Below are 12,352 nucleotides of genomic sequence, written 5' to 3'. Positions count from 1 at the left end.
TTTTTAATAGTACATTGACGTTTTTTTTTACCTCACGGGCAGCAAAGGCTGAAGACCATCCCAGGACACGTCAGTGCTTTTGCAGAGCATTCATACATTATCTCAACAATCCACCTTGAAACAATAGATGCTGATGGTTTAAACGGATATATTGACACCAGCCTATTACCATTTCCCTCCTGTCCTAATTAATTGCTTGGTGAAACGGTCCCCTTCGACTCTTGTCTAAAGCCTGACAGTTTGTTTGATGTGTGTGACTTTCTCTTGTTCTCTGTTGGATCCGGTGTGTTGCTGTGTTCTGTGACTCTTTGGCAGGGTGACACACACACACACACACACACACACACACACACACACACACACACACACACACACACACACACACACACACACACACACACACACACACACACACACACACACACACACACACACACACACACACACACACACACACCTACCTATAACAATGAAAGTCTCAGTCAGGGCTGGTGCCTCGCCTCTCTTTTTGCTAATTACCTTGTTTCTCATCTGGACAATCTGGCACAAGAGGTGCTCTTTCTCTCCCTTAGCATGTTCCCAGTTTTCTCTCCCCCTTTCTGTTAGCAGCATGCCTGCTTGGTCTATAACATCAGTTTGCATTAGCGCATCAGCGATCAGATATATTTTAATAACTTTAAAAACAACAAATACAATTTCAGTATGGGGAATTTGGTGTTGTACTTTAGATTCAGCTTCAGTTTTTCAAGTAGAGACAGGATATCGGTAGAGTTTGGGGTCCAGTCATATCATACGGAGCCCACCCAATTCTCAGATCACACCCTTTGTGATCAGCAAATCGCAACGTCTCACATTGGAGTCTGACTTTATTTTCCACTTGATTTCATCGCTCAGCTTCAGTATTGAGGCACCACAAGCCATGTAGTTCTTGCTTTCATCAAAGACTCTCCTATTCTGAGAGCGTTTCTCTTCATTCTGTGATTTGACCAGACATCTATAAAACTTCATGTGATGAAAGCATTCTCACATATGTGGGTGATAGTTTTGAAAAGAAATTGAATGTGGTTAAATGTTCACTTGTCTTTGGTGGTTCTTTTGTTGTGACAATATAGTTTATCCTGATATAGTCTTGATGCTGATGAAGAATTACGTGCATTGTAATTGCACTGCTATGCATTTAAAATGCAGATTTGGCCGCTTCAATTCTACTTGGCTGAGCTGGAGACTAATAACTCCTCTCGCTTGTTTTTTATGTCAGGAAATGTACTAGACTCAAGGCATTTTCCAAGAATATGTTCTCTGTTGGCTTTAAGGGTTAACAAGCTGACAGCATCGCATAGCTTCCTTAGATCAAATCCGGATGGAAACTCTCGTCAAGTATCATTTCTATTCACTCCACCCCTAAGTTTCTTTACTTTGTCTAAAACAATTGTTCTTTCTAAATTACCCTAAATCCAGTGTCTGTTTCCAGCTGTTCACTTCACTGCTGTTTGTTCATATGTCGCGGTCTTCCTCCACCTCAACTGGCGTCATTGTTAGACTCACTGTCGCTGTTGCAGTCACTATGTGGTAAAAAGCACTTTCTCAGCTGTCTGCCTTGGGATATGCCAAATCTTTCACTCGGCAGCAGGCTCACTAAACAACAAAACAGGCTATAGTTCAATCTGAAACCATTTCTTCAATCAATTATGTATTTTCTGTCAACATCATAAAGTTTTTTGAGACTTTTAACCGTGTACTTGGCAGTAGTTAATATTCTAACATCTGGAATTCTTGGAAGTCTCCCCTACATTTTTACTGTTGATGGCAGGTCACTGAGAGTTCAGTCTGAGTCATTACACAGTAGTCATTATAATCTGAATTTCCTTTACTCAGCAGAAAACTTAATATTTTTTCTCCTGGCCAAATCCCTTGGCATATTAGGGTTTCTGGACTGGAGTGGGGGGGGGAGACAGATTGAGCCTTTCACTGAATGACTGTGATGATGTGCGACAGGCAGAAAATGAAACCATTAAAACCATCAACAAAATCCATTTACCATGTAGGTATATTATGAGTTATTAGCAACATATTTGTGTTTTACGGATTGATGCAGGCTCATTAGGTCCCCAATATCTGCCTGGTTTCGTCAGTGATTGTGATGGTCGAATGAAACGTTTTTATTTAGTGAATGAATTGTAACATTTTAGGCTCAATAGAATGAGGTTTTATTCATGATAATCTTATTCATGATAGTCGTATGGCTGGATGGTGACAGGAAGTTTCTTCTTGTTTTCCTTATCAATGGGCTTATTTATGATTGTGTGTGGCATGTACGCCTCACTCGATTCATAGTGTAGTGTATCAGGACGTCATTCCACAAACATACTCTTAACAGAGAACACGTCGACAATATCTGATTATAAGACGGCCCTAATTATAAAACGACCCCATCCAAATCTTTAGATGGAAACATGTATTCTAATTTCTAATATAACAATTATAATGACACAGGGGATTAAACAGCTGTTGATTGTATTTTTCAGTACTGATAACTGGAGGACTTAAATAAATGGAAAATGTTTCAGGGTTACATAGAGTCCAGTCTCTAGTATGATCATTTATAAGGAGAAAAAAAAAGAAGCTGTTTCGTCTTTGGGCCAATGCAGTTGTACAGAAACATGATAAATAAGCCTTTGTATTCATAAATCATTATGATACATTTTTAATAAGAAAGCAAACAATAATAGGGTTCAAAATAAAAAAAATAAAAAAAAAAAGTTTTGGTTTTGAACAAAAAATTCGTTTTATATGCCAAATTGTGTTCACCTCAACATACATATTAATCCTTAATGGGGGTGTATTGAGATGTATAATTGTGTAGATCAAAGTAATGAAATGCCACCACATTGTGGTGTGTATATATAGTGCATCGTTAAGCCATTGGTGTGGATGTAATAGGGTGAGACCTCATCTTTTCCTTTAAAATATTAAAATACTCATGATTAGCTATTAGATGGAGCTTTATTTTTCTTGGGTGGGAAGTGTGTTCTAATGAAGTGTAACAAACGGAAATGATTTATCATTTGGGGAGTAAAACAAAAAAAAATCTCCCACAGCACATACAACCTCTACACACATCAAATAAAAAAGTCATCATTGTGAAATGCCACAATGTCTCCTATAATTAACATCCTCAATCAAAAAAACATTTTCATTTGCAAATACATGCTTTCAGTGGTTTAATTTAAATCATACTGTGCATTTGTGAAGTCTTTAATGTTGAGTTAACAATACCACAGAGTAGCACAATATGAAGCCTGTTCTCCAGGCTGGTCCTGAATTGATGTTGGGATTAAACGGTATAAACAGACGTTTTTTTTGTTTTGTTTGTTTTTTCATGTTTTGCACCACATTCTGCTGGGAAAAATGACGAGGAAGTAAAAACTAATGAAATGAAGTGATAGAATAGCAACATACACCAACAACAACATTAAAAAGCCCTTATAGAAATATATGGAGATATTATGTGAGGTGTATTAGGAGGTTATTTGTTTTCAGATGGAGTTGATGGAGTGGCAATGTGCATCCAAATGTATAATAAAATGATGTGCTGCTGTCAACGGTCATCAGATCAAGACACAAGTGCTGCTGACAGCAGGAGACGGTATTAAAAGCTCTCAAATCTGTTTTAATTGACTGAGCAGAGTACTAAACTCGACTCTCTCCCCAGCGAGAAGTCGTCTCTCCCAACAGCAGATAGCATTTAACACACATTACTATTGTAAACTCGTTGCAGTACTACCTCACCTGCGGGGTTTTATGGTCGAGTCAAATGAGGTCAATGTGCTCATGACACCAGCAACCAGGAAGAAAGAAGCACAGGGTAAATGCAGCCAGGTGAAATGCTTGATAAGACATGGTCATCATTTCCAGTTGAATTACAGTCATCAGCAGGTTTGCCTGGAGCGTTTACCTCTCAAGACTTCTTTACTACTAATTGCCACGGGATCAAAAACAAAAAAAAATTGCAAAGCATCTAATCCTGGGGATGACGGGTAGTGCGAGCTTTCCAGGCGTCACATCCTCCCCGCAAATCCGATCACCTTTCACAGGTGTGAAAGAGTGCCTGTCAGCACAGGTGCGGCAGAAGGAGCTGGGTGCCATTATGCAGCCCCCTCTGGACTAACGGCAGGGAAAGCTGTGGCACGGATTTGAAAATACAGATATTTTATGCCTGTTCTTTTATGCCCCGAACAAGATTAGAATTAGTTTTTATACACACCTGCTTTGATACAAGAACAAAGACAAGTCATATGTAGAAAATTGAGGTTTTCTTTTTGGGTTTATTTTTTTTTCTTTTTTTCTACTAACACAGGGCAGAACCTGCCCCTCGCTTGGAATGGCGTCCCTAAAACGGGCTGTGAAATTAATGATTGACATATTGATTTTGTGGCATATTAAAATCTGACAGCACACCAATGTTGACAACTGTCAAGCGGCTTTAGGCGACATAGGCGCCCAGTCAATAAGACTGCAGGCTTACAACAGGAGGTCTTAAAATAGTGTGCTCGGTAGCATTTACTTAGATGTTACAGCCAAACAACCAAATGACAGCTTAATAAAAAGCCATAAGCTGACACGGCTAAAACGGTCTCTGGCAGCCTCCACTTAATATACTGAATTTTATGGTGAGTTTAGTTCAGTAAACAACCCAAAGCATTCCACACGCTTTGCCTTGTTTATCATGTGTTTTCAGCTGCTGAGGGAAACAGAGTGGCTGAACATGTATCAGTTGTAAACAAGGCAAGTTTAAGTATTTGAACAATGTGTTTATTGTTTAGATGTACTTTTCTCCCCCTACAAACCATGTTGGGCTTTTGAAATGGTCAGTAATGTAGCGTTCAATTCACTTTCCCTTGCCCCGTCATTTGTTACTGTAAAAGTTTGAAGCAGCTGGCATAAAACAGCATGAAGACATTAACCTGTCATCTTAATGGTTCCGGGTGCCTCTGGAGGACGACCATTACAGATATCATATTATTGTTACTCCCACCACTCAACTGAACAAGAACATGATGTTCAGATTTGAAAAATGTTTTCTGTAGGCAATGAAAACAAAATTCATCCGCAGCCTGCAGATGCGTTGATTTGTGCAGGACAGAGTACTTCATAGTGCATTACTGTGTAACAAACTGCTTTGTTTATAGGAAAGGTAAACAACAGTTTATTCACTTGTTTTAATTTGATCCTTTTTTATCAGTTCTGGGCAGATCAGAGGTCTCAGAATAAATGGAATGAAAGTTCAGAGAAACAGATGCTTATTCAAAGTGAGTTAAATGGGGTGGTTTGTAAAATCCACTCTACCCCGGCTTCCACTGCTCTGGCGGCTCATGTTTTTCATCAAGAGTAAATTGTATGCGTTTGCCCTTTAATACATTAAATGGACTAAGATAAAACAATGAACCAGGGTCAAGTTTTAGAGGGCACAAATGCATGCAAAATTCCATTTAGCAGAGAGAAAGAGGAGGGATCGAATGGGACAGGATGGTACAAGGATGCACACCCCATGGGTTAAGTGACACGAGTCCACCCACTCTCTGTTTCATGTTTCCCACTAATAACTTTTTTGTGAGTCGTGACCAATGAATAGAATGATCCCCCAAAAAATACATAAAAGAGATTTTTAATGAGTATTGCTGTGAAGAGGTTTTCTTCACTCGCACAATGCCCTGCTATTGTCAAAACCGACTTTTCTGTGGGTAGTTGGAGTGCATCATTGATTGGGTGCCGGTCGGCTGCAGTGTCTTGGTTTGGAGTCTTCACCTGGTTCGGATTTTGTTTTGGATCAGCTGTTTACATGCAAAGAATTAAAATGTAGTTGCTGGGGCTGGGACTCTCATGCTTTAAATTTGATTGATTGCGGAAAATTCATTATATGTTGTACACAGTCAATTATCCTTTATTTTTACACTCCCAATTCAGAACTTGCAGACGGATCGTATTCAGATAAACAAATGTAGCTGCGAGCTACGTGTTCCTTGTGGTATTTAATTTCGGACATCAGTTAAGAAAATGTAATAAATAAACATATGCCAGTCTATTTGAGGATACATTTATTTAAAACAATGAGTTGGACTTGAAATATATTGCTTCTTGTATCAAATACTGACATGGGATTCCAAAGCCCCTTTATAGATAATGTTAATTTTCTTCATTAAATTCATGTCTCCATAAACATGATTTATAATATCCATGTCCTTAACATGTATCCTTAACAATCAAGTACACTTGATTTGGAAATTAGTACTGTTTCCGTGATATTCCCAGACTACAAGTAACATCTGTTAACAAGAAGAGGAAGACGGCATATATAATTTGCATTTTTTCCACTACATAGACATAACTGCACCATCGATAAGCCTCGGTCAGCAGCTGGTATTTGAGAATCCATCTGTGAATTTATTCCTCCTGCTCCGGTTGTGTTGCTTTTAGCTTGCAATTAGCATTCTTTGTTTTTTTAATGAAGGCAGCAGTTTGGGTGCTTTTCTCCAGTCCCTCACAAGTTTCTCAGACACTCCAAACTCCTGCAACCTTTTGCTTGTGCTGTTGTGGTACTGTAGCAGCATTCTGTTGTCATTAATCGTCATCTAGCGGTCCCTGATTGTATGTACCAGTATTTTTTTATTATTATAGTAGTCACATCTTAATAAAAGTTGACCAGTCAAATGCCTTAGGCCCCGTTTAAACAACAGTGAAAAGTGAAAATGCTAAACTTTTGTTAACTTTTGGATTTTATGCGCTGAGCACTTTTCGAGAATGCTCAGACTTCGTTGTTGTGTAAATGGGCGGAAACACAACTTTTTGGAAACTCGGCCTCCATCTCTGTGTAGATGGTGGAAACGCTGCCACTGCGTATGAGGACTAAAGCCATGGTAAATAATTCTTCTGCAAGTAGACAACAGTACAGCAACAATGGCATACTCCCAGTTTGTATTCTTCTTGGACATGCTAGTTTTATAGTTGATCCACCCGTGATAGCAATCCAGCTTCATTGTCTGTCCTTATGAATGTCCGCATAATCGCAGTTTCATTACAAAAAATTACTAACAGCGCCTACTAATGGGCCAACATGAAAGCATCGTTTTCAGTGTCTCTGTCGTTGCCGTATAAATGGACATCGTTGCTGTGTAAACACAAAACTTTTCTGACCAAAAACTCAAGAACAATGCATTTTTACTTGAAACATTGTGACCACTTCTTTGGGAACTTCATATTATATAGTTATACCAATATGTTTTTGCAGGTTTTGCTTTTCATATGTATTCCTGGACTTAAAAGAGGGACAGGAAATATGCATGATATCCCCCACTTTGACTTTCCCTGCTACAACAGCATGAGCGCAAAAGATTAGTGACTTTCTCTACGAGTGGTTTTCCTTTACTGCCTTGATGAACTGTTAAACTGCCTGTGAGAGGAGACGATAAAAAAAGGGCGAGAGCTTCAATTCTGCTCTGCATATTGAGCAGTAGAGAGGAGAATTTTTGGGGTTGAAAACTTGTGGCAGAAATTGGCACCATTGATTTCATCACTTGACTGAAGCTGTGCGAGTGCATTTAAAAGGCAGCTTTGAGAAGTTGGAATAAGATGCATGCATGCAACCTGATTGCTGTTCCTTTTGGGGTCTGAGCCACTTCGCAGGTTTCATTTTCTTAAGATCAAGCTTAATACTTATCGCTTTCTCCAAATTGTTTTGCAAGCAATCAAGTTTGTCCCAAAACACAGTGTCAAGTTTGAGGTGCCTCTGTAGGTTGGGCTCTTTTGTAATGAGACTACACTCTTCAAAGAGAACACACTTTTGATTCAAAAAACAATTTTTGGTCGACTTATTTCTTGTTGGCTTGTCTTCTTTTTTTTTAAAGTGACATTGTGTTGTGATGTTTTTGAGTTGTTCTTGCTCGCCACAAGCATCCAAACACAGCATGGGTTTGTTTTTTTGGGGTAAACTCATCAGCGGCCAGATTATTCAACCAGTGAGCCGGAAGCGACCGACAGGTTGACTTTGAAATAGCCTGCATATAAACCTGTATTTAACCGGGAAACAGCTGGCAAGTTTGGCAAAGATACACCAATAAGCATTCCTGTGCTTTTGCATGTGCCATGTCCTTTTGCCAGTATTTGAAAATACCAATGACTGTTAAATTCCTTTATACTACAAAATACATTTGGAAAAAAACAACAACAAAAGCCCTCACAAAATCAAGATTTGTTCCGCACAACTTTCTTTCCAAATATGAATTTTGTGAAGTCTTAGATGAGGGGTCATCTTTATTCCGACCAATCCACATTGTTCTTTTCTTTTTAACTAAGGCTGATTCTTAAGCTACTTAATTTGGATTCTCGGCTATGCAACAGCTGATGTGACTACAATTCTAAAGTGTTGTTATTTACAGGATGATCTGTGCAAGATGCGCACATCAGTGGGCAGAGACAACAATCTAACATCCCTGACACGACAGGTCGTGTTATGCATTGCATTAACTCTGTGAAACGATTAAGAAATCTCCAGAGGGCTTCAACAAAGCTACAAGATTGTGTGACTGAAAGGTTAAAAGCAGTTTAACTTTTGCTCTGGTGCAATCACCAGTTATGAGGGGGCCAAACTAATGGTACATCCATAATGTGAAGGTGTCACCTTGCTTCAGATAAAACCAAAACATGAAACTGAAGTAAAATCTAAGAATGCTAATGAGAGAAACAGATCCATAATAAACTTAATAGACATCAAAATGCAATGTTTCTTTTCGATGAATGCCCATCTTTTCAGGCTTTTCTTTCATTTCACTGTCTGCAAGTGAGGTGGAAGAAATCTGGAGTTCATGTTACATAGGATTCTGTGGACATATTTGATTTGATTTAGTCATAAATGGTGAAACACTAACATGATGATAGCTTTATAAAAAGAGGAATAGCATAATATTAAAACCTGGTGACCGAGATAATTGTATCTCTCCTTTAAGAAAAGACAAAAAAAATACAGAAAATGTATTTTCACTGCCTCACACAAAAATGCATGTATAAAATTGTTCAGATGCAGTTGATACTTAGAAGAGTGGTACTACACATTTATCGAACAAACAGAACTGCCACCACAAAATACAACACAATGAAAACTACAAAAAGGTGGTTTCCACTTGACCACACAGACATCTGCACTTTAAGTTCAACATTTCCACTAAGCTCTCACAGGGGCAGGAAGATTAATGTGACGGTTTTATTTTTAGAAATAGTTTTGTTGTAGTATGAAGTATGAGGGAACTCTGCAGCATCGCTTTGAGGAAGTCACATGAGTGACTTGTGAGTGAATCAGAAAGTCGCAGCTCTCCCTTTATTAAGAATTGGGATACAATAATCCTAATTCTACAAAAATGGTCGGTAGATTGTTTTGTGGTGTGTGCATACTCTATGCTTGTCTTATAGACTTGGAAAACAGTCGATCTGTAGTATGCTTTAATGAAAGAGGAAATGGTTTGCTACTGTGTGGTGGAGGCGTGCAAGACAGCACATTTGATGTGTTTGGAGACCCTCTCCAGCAGTGTTGATAAGCTTATCGGGTTTGTCAGGTCACACCACATGTGTTAGTGAGTGAGAAAGATGGCTTTAAGTCCCGAGTCAGCACATTTAAAAGTCAAAATTTCACATAAGGACAATTAAAAAAAGAACTTTTCTTTTTAAACCCGTTGGCACTATATGCTTGCACTGTGTATTTTCCATGGATGGAAGCAATCTGTCAGACACTTAAAATACCAGAAATAAAAGTTGCAGGTCTTAATGTTGGGATCAACCTTGATTTGCAAGCCTTAATAGTTTCAGCAGACCAGTTATTGGGGCTGATTCCCTGCGAGTGTTCCTGGCTGATAAATGCCACCATGCCACTTTCAGTAGCAAATAGTCCACCCGTGCTAGAACCTCAAGAGAGCCAAGGCACACAGAACTGCCAGCTCTCAGACAGTGCAGAATGATAACTACCAGAATGGGCATTAATATGCAACATCCACCAATCGGGGCACTGCAGCTGGTATACAAATGAGCACTGCTGACTGGGTGACTACACCACTGGCTTTCTTCGAAATTGCAGGATTCTTTGATGCTTGTAACATGACGCTCGCTTTTCTTTCATGTTTTTTTTTTTTTTTTTTGTACTGAAGAGCTTATTAGTGCCGTGCAACAGGGTGTAAACTAACTGGATTCATTTAAGCATTTTAAATGGGACTTCAAATAGAACGAGATGACTCCTAAATTTCGTGGTTGTTGCATTGCAGCTTAATTACACTACTCAACAACACGCAAAATATACCACTAAGGACGGTGGTCTGTCTCAGAGGGGGGATATGTTTGAAGACCTCAAAGTCTTCAGGATTTCTCGAGTTACACGACCTTTAAAATTACTTCTTTGAAGGAAGCCCATTGGGATCTATTCTCAGGGGTATAGAAACGTTTGATTGATGAAAACCTGTTTAGATTTAGCACAGCTTTATAGAAACAGAAAGCATAGAAATCCAGCAATAATTTCAAACTCGCCCTGTGTCGGGCCGTAGAGGAGAGTGAAGAGTTGAGAGTGCGAGCCGATGGATTCATGCAGAATTCATCATCCGCGCTGTTTTGCTTCCTATTCTCTTTGGTGCTGTGGAGCATAATGCAGAGATATAGAGCATATAGAGCTCTATTGTAGACCCTCTGCCCAGGATGTGGCTCGGTTCAGCGTCTACTAAATATTCATGCTCAAGCATGAAATATATATGCAACACACTGTACGTGAAGGTGGCAGTTTAGACATCAGGGCAGGGTGAGGACTGGATACGACAGGAATCAGGAATGTGAGTGTATTCGGTGTCATTGGTTAGAAATGTAGGAAGTCAAAGACAATTAAGCGTAAATGCAGAGGGTTTACCTAAACTTCCACTGCAGATAAGATAATGTGGCGTTACCTGCTCGTCTCGGTGACAGACATGATGTTCAATAGGGAAACAGACGATGCGCAGGTATGCTTGGTGTAATACTAGAATTAAGGGCTTTGTTTCTCGTGACAGAGGGCATGAAATATTAATTTGTATTAAAGTTCTCCTGGTTGGTATCAAATCCTCCGTTTATGGGATTCTAAAAATCCTTTTTGTTGTTTTTGTGTTTATTTATTTCTTGAATCTAATCTTGCCCAAATAATTTCACAATAGAACAATCAACAGCCAACACTGTAATAGGGAATTTAAGGTCAGATCTTCTTTTCTATATACAGTTATGGTTTGTCAAACTCGTACAATAAACAGAAATGTCAATGCAACACTTTTTTCATGCCCCCATTTTTCATGAGCTAAACTCAAAGATTTAAGACTTTCTATTTACACAAAAGGTCTATTTCTCTTAAATATTGTTAATAGATTTTTCTAAATCTGTATTAGTGAGCGCTTCTCCTTTGCCAAGATAATCCTTCCTGTGTAATGTTTGTCCTCTCCTTTTTAGTGTGATGTTGCAGGATATTTGCAGGAACTGGGACATATTGGCTCCAGACCATCTCAAACATGCTCAGTGCTCACTAATTCAGATTTAGACACATCTGCAAATTATATTTTCGAGATATAGGCCTTTTGTGTGCAAAAAAAAAAAAAGAGGCTTGGGTCTTTGAATTCAGCTCTTGAAAAATTGGAGTGTTGAGTTTATTTCTTTCCTCAGTACAAGTTCAGAGGCCACATGTACAGTTTTATTGCAGCAGGTCTCAATGGCTTGTGGTCGTGCTCCTTGGATGGATGCAGCGGTCTAAAGGGACTGGCTCTCCTCACCCACCTCCTCAATTGTCTCTGTCCTGTGTCTCTCTCCAGGACAGAGTTGACCTTCCTGACCAGTTTGTTCAGTCTGCTTATGTCCTATTCTGCACCACTGCATAAAAGATTGCTGACCATGCGACCCCAGTGTCATACGATGTCCTTCACATACTCTTTACCTTTAATCCTCATCTTTTCTGACTGTGGATTTTCCTGAAATTAAATAAAATTCTATTGAAATGAAGTAAATGACAGCGAGTTTGAGCTGAAAGACAGGGTAAAAGCAAACCATTAAAAAAAGGGTAGGGGCCTTAATTTATAATGCCACAAAATTAGAGGAACATAGTGACATTGAGTGAAGCACAATATTTGCTCTCAAGACACCATCCGCATTTAGCAGGAGAAGCTAAAAAAATAAATCTATATATTTGTGATGGTGACAATGATTGTGAACCCAATGTTGAAATTGACTCTTTTTTTCACATGATTTCCTCCAAATGGGGCCTGCTTTTGAAAGAAATAGCAGTTTAGTTTACTTTTGTGATTTCATAACCATA

This window comes from Blennius ocellaris, assembly GCF_963422515.1.
Source record: "Blennius ocellaris genome assembly, chromosome: 7".
NCBI classification, from domain to species: domain Eukaryota; kingdom Metazoa; phylum Chordata; class Actinopteri; order Blenniiformes; family Blenniidae; genus Blennius; species Blennius ocellaris.
This window is presented reverse-complemented; position numbering follows the sequence as displayed.